The sequence below is a fragment of the Halichondria panicea genome, chromosome 4, assembly GCF_963675165.1.
Source record: "Halichondria panicea chromosome 4, odHalPani1.1, whole genome shotgun sequence".
NCBI classification, from domain to species: domain Eukaryota; kingdom Metazoa; phylum Porifera; class Demospongiae; order Suberitida; family Halichondriidae; genus Halichondria; species Halichondria panicea.
The window spans coordinates 3,563,700-3,569,833 of record NC_087380.1 but is presented as its reverse complement, the minus strand read 5'-3'; positions in this window follow the sequence as shown (position 1 = coordinate 3,569,833).

Below are 6,134 nucleotides of genomic sequence, written 5' to 3'. Positions count from 1 at the left end.
CAGCTTTAATCTTGGTCTGCATTCATGAATATTGTTAGCATATGTCAACACTTGCATGGATACACTTGCATGGACTGTGCAACATATTAGGGAGAATATCATGACTGTATTAGGGAACATCATCACAAAACTCAATTATATAGCTTGCACAAATGCACTTTCAATTATGGACCACAAATTGTCCTCCAAGTTTCATGTGCATGTTACATGTATATATATACGGGGAATTGAACACTCCTATAAATTATGATACGGAAAATACCCAACAAAAGTATACATGTAAATGACGTTGTAACGAACTGGAGTCATGCTTTTCGGCGGATTAATTTTCTTGTTTCAACGCCTTTTGGTGTTTCCTCCCACGGCCAATTTTATAAACTTTTTACATTGCATGCAATGATTTTTGGGCCATGCACGTGGCCGGATTTTCCAAGATTTAATTTGGGTTTGGAACGCATGCGCATGACGTTCAGACAGAATTTGACGTCTTCTCATGCTTAAACAGTATAAAATTTCAAAGAGTTGGTGATTTTGAAGTAACTGTTGCAGAATTAAGTGTGATGTCTACATGCATGCATGATGCTACAGGTAAATTTCTGCAAATTCAATTCAAAACCACCAACTCTTGATATTTAAGCACTTAAATTAAATGTTTCTACGATGTTTGTACTGTGTGTAGTGTGTATATATACTGCACTTAAATCTATAAATCTACATCAAAGTTTGGTGATTATCTGAGTCAAATATACTCACCCTCATTACCGACCACAAGATCTTGGCGGTATATAATTCTCGACACAAAGAAGGAGTCCCCTCTCCAGCTGTAGAACGCCTGCAACGCTGCACGGGCATTACTATTCGGTCTGCATGTTCCTATGAAACTCTCATTCAAGCCCATGCATGCATTGTAATGCTCCGATTACCCCTGATTGCATGCAGTCAATCAAATCCTGATTCAGCAAGCTTGTTTAATGTTTCTCAAATATAATCGTTACCAGGGCCAGTTGACTATAGAGTCTAACAGCAAATCAGACATAACTCCTGTAGTTTGCTCAACTCTTGGTAATCGTGGCTGAGGAGCTCACTCTGCACCACTGCATGGAGGGAGGTATATACCAGTATATAGCTAGCTATACAGCCTGCATGCTGAGAATAGCCTCCATGCACCGTATAGTTTTGTTCACTGGGGGTTAAAGTGTGAGACACAAACGAGATAGGTCTCTCACTGCCATCAGGGTATATGTGTACAAAAACAACTGCTTTTTAGCTTGCGGCTGCATGTCATTATCGGTAGTTTGGGGTATATACATGTAGATCTAGTGTGTCGGTACACTCGCAGAGACCAGTTAATTTGGAAAGCTTGAGTACATACATTCCTTGCCTATTCCCACTTTTGCTTGTCTTTCAGCAGAGAGTGGAGGAAGCTTAAGAGGTTTTGATCAAATTTTCCATTATCCTGAGAAAATAATGATTGTATATAGCTCTTGAACATTTTCAGGGGTTGCTGGAGCCTTCGTAATTCAACTTGATGACCAAAGTGCTCAACTGATTTTTCCATGAAATTGCACTTCAGCTATACTTCCATATTCAACTTCCTCCATGCATGCAATTGTTACAAGACTTCTGCTAGGTAGTCCTCCGAATTGAATTGACAGAATACTAAGGAATATGTGCCACAGTCGACAGGATGGAATGAAAGACCATGCAGCTCTCATCATGTTACTGCATATATTAGATTTTAGGTTGCTCAGGATCTCTATTGGAAATTAAGGCCTATAGTCTTGTGAAAGCCAGACCCAAAAATCATTACCTCCAGGATTAAACGTCTGGCTTGTGAGACTAGGAAAGGCCTACATGCTGGCGTGAGCTCTGCAAGTTCTGGTGGGTGTGGCCCAGTTTATACCCAAAGCCATTACTGCATGTGAAAGAGACCAGACTTTTTGAGTACCATATATATATAGAGCGGGTAATTTTCGTAGGCAAGCTGACTTCCATGAAAATTTTCTCACAAAAATCACGGTTTTCGAGTTGAACGAATTTTTTACCCCACGAAAATACCCACTATACGGTATACATGTAATTCAGTGCATGGTATCACTATCGTTGTGCCAAAATCTGCACAGAAAACGAATATTGTAGATCAACCAAAACCAAAGTCTTGAGTTTTTCTATTCAATGATGGTAATTGCACACTATACTAGCATGCATGTAAAGTTAATATTAAGGTAAAAGTACATCTATAGAATTTGCAAGAGTGATAGTAGTCTCGTGGAAGCCAGACCCCAAAATAGGGTCTGGCCAATTTCACCGTACTACGCGCCACAAATATAGAGGCCCTCTATTATGCACCTATATCAATGTCATGCAGTCCCCACTATAGTACCCCCCATGCGGGGTATGTTGGGGTTTAGTGGGGATTTGATTTGCATCAATATCAACTGATCCCATCCCTGGGGGCTTGATTGAAATCAAATCCCCACTTAATAACCCCGGGATTTGACTACACGTGTGCATGTGCTATACTTTTCTGGATATTACTGTTGTGAGTTTGTATATACTGATTCCCCATGCACCCTATCCCGCACCTCGGGATTACTTGCTGAATCAAAACCCCAAAACACAACTAGGTCCCCACTATATGCCTCATAGGGCCCGGGGGGGGTAGTGGGGATCGGACTGACATTGATTTTGCATTATAAGTAGCTGATAAGTGTTTATGTGGTTTTATAACCACTTATCAATGCAAACAGACAAAATGACTGCTGCCATATGTAGTATAGTTACCATAATAATACCTCCAGGATGAAACGTCTGGCCCGGCCGGCGATGAGACTAAGATCTAGTCATCTCATCTGTTGCATAATTATCTGCATTACTTATAAGCTCAGTTCAGTCCATTATAGCATCTACTTGTCTCTCAAACACCTGGACTTCATCTGCAGCATGGGAGCTCTTGTTCTCAATCCTATTCCGATAGAAGGGCACACACTCCCGAGTCCGGTGGGGGATGAAATATCATAAAGATGGAAACTCCCGCGTGATCTTAACCCTGGGATATATCTACCGGTGTCATAGGCGTGAGTGACTCCCCTAAATAATGACTCCCGGTCACTCCTACCATAGATGTAGGAGAGAGGGATTGGAAACGGAAGTGGGCCTCGGAAAACATCCGTGCCTCGCTTTCTTGTCTTCTTTTCTTGCCTCAAAATGATAAGCGGTGAAAGAAGAGGGAAAGAGACACAATCAACACAACAGTGCATTGGTGGTACATGGTAATAGTAAGGAGAATGTGCAGAGCTAGTGGTATTGGATACTTGTTTCACAGTAGATATAAAATCATCAGAGGATGCTTAGTTCCCTGAAATTGTGAATATATTTGTGACTGTCAGAGGCTTCTCTTTTGCTGCCAACTTAATTAAATGAAAAAGAAAACCATCAAGAAGTCCACTAGTTTGAGGCAATAACCATGATCATTCATACGACAAGATACATAATACACCATGTAACTTTCTTAATAATAATTTATTGTTTTCACTTTTGATGAATCAATTGTACTATATATATATACTAGGCTGGTGAGCGTACATTTCAATTTCCAATTCATTAAGTATAATTACATACACTTGGAGACAGCAAAAACACTCCACAGCACTGCCAGTTGCTTTCTAAGTGTAAAACGAGTGGGATCAAACCGAACAACATTAACAAAAACTTACACGATAAAAATGATTATTATACAGCTATAATTATGATTAGTTTAGCACTCTAATCAGACAGTCTTAGATGGAGAGAAGCTGGTGAGGTATACAAGGGTGTATATATAGCCGGAACAGCCGATAACATTTACGAGGGCGGTGACGTGTAGGGGTGTAGAGAGGAGGGGTATTCTTCTGTCTTCTTTTCTTCAGCGTACTCAGTAAGTTTTGGCTTGCGAGGTATTGCTATATAAAATATAGATGAAACAGCATTTGTAGTAGTTAAATATCTCGGGCCTACAGGCCCTTCACCACAATCTACTACCGGGCCAATAACAATTATGAGGTAAAAATAGGTGACTACACATTCATGCACACAAAAGCTATACATCCACCTGATCCAAAACTAATGCTCTTGGGGTGATCACCAATCATAAGGGAATGTATGCCTAAAATTAAAATTTCTGTAACGCTTAGCGTATTCCCAAAAAAGGGATCTTTAGTGGTGCTCTTTAATTCTAGCACTAAATTCTACCAGCTGATGTATGACTAATTTTCTTTGGCTTGGGGTGATACCACATGATTTACCAACAAGCATATTGAAGTATACGACCTAAACATTAATCATTTCCGAGAAAAAGGGATAAATGTGTACAATACAAGATTAAACTTACCTAAATTCAATGAAGAAGATAGTTGCAACGGTAAATAGAGCTTGAATAATGGTTATTCACTATCTATAAAGCACAGTTGCACTGGATACTGGAAAACTTGTACTTAGATCTACAACTAGCTATAGACCTCTAACTGAGTGGAGATATTATAATGATTGCACGTATCACACTGTATCATTTCATCGTAGGAGTCAGGGTGGAGACAAGGGCAGTATAATTATAGTAATCACAATGCTGGAAAATATCTCTGGTCTCTTGCAGTTCTTTTGACTTCGAAAATCTTTTTCAGTTTCTCATTTCAAAACAACGTACAAGGTGGTGCCTCATTTTGCATTTAGGATGATGTGATCCAAATTGTTCCTTGCAATTCGTGGTATGTAGCGCAGTGGAGTAGGAACAGGGGGGGCCAGGGGGCCAGTGCCCCCCCCAACATTGAATCAGCCCACCCTTCCTGAGTTGGATAGGTGTTTTAACCAACCAATTGACAAGGATAAAGCACGTTGTAAGCAGAAAATGAAGAACCACTTTTTTTGGACGCTTCTAAATGATAATAATTATACTCTTGTTTTACAGTAACGTGTTTTAGCAATTCTGCTGTATATTATTATAGACTTTAGTTTTTGTTCAGAGGTATAATAAGCTTGTAGCTAGGTCACAGCTAATTATGATGTCATAATGAGGGTGTAGCTTCCTGTCTTAAAATTTCCAGCGCAGGGAGTGCCACTTGGGCCCTCCAACCTTTTACTGTTCCTACTCCACTGCAGCGGCAATCAGGGGCGGATCCAGGAAAATGAAAGGGGGGGGGCTAGTAGAAAGGGGCGAAGCCCCGTACGAGGGTGACAGAGCCACCCAGGGGGTGGGTATGGGAGGGGGAGTATCCCCCTCCCGCCTTGCCGGAGGCGAAATTTTTTGCTTTTTACAATTTGCTCACACTTTTACCTTTGAACTGTCATATTAATAAGTGAATACTGAATATGAAAAAGTTAATACAAAAAACTCGTTCTGATCAACAAAAGGATGTATATACTGTAGATGTTACATCTACATTCATGCACTCTTGGTACATGAAAGAATCACAATGCCTACCCAGACTGCACTGAGAGTGAGAGGAGATAAGGCTGCTTCCTTGCAACTAGCTGAAAAAGTCTGAGATCTGCTCCATGTTGCAGCTCAACAGCATGCACAATAGCCTCCTTCACAAGGCCTAGGAAAAGAGGCCTGGGATATGATCGAGGCTACAAAACATTGCACAAGGAGCTGACTCAGCAACAGCAATAGTTGACGTTCTAGCTAGCTAGCTAGCTAGCTACTAGCTAGTACAGTATAGTATGCATGTCCAGCTAGCTAGCCTACATCCTTTATACTCTTAGTAGCTAGACTTGGCTATTGTCTAGCATCTCTTAAGTCAGTGAGTCTACATGCAGATGCATAAGTAACAAGGTTGGTGGCAAAATTGTTGTAACCTCAGACTAGCAATACATGGGTAGTTTTTTCAAAAGGGGGGGGCTTCAGCCCCTCAAAATCACCCCTGGATCCGCCCCTGGCAATAGCAAATAAACCACAGTTGTTGCTGCCACTGCATGTTCTGCTGCTGAATAGAGGCCACAGACAGTAACAACCCATTGTACAGTTGTACATTTGGGCGATTTGCAGCTCAGCACTTGGCTCCAGTTCTTTCCCATATTAACCTTGCAACCTTGCAACCTTGCTCTTCGTTCACATGCATAGGTCTACATTCCAGCTGTCACAAGCTGTCTACTACTTC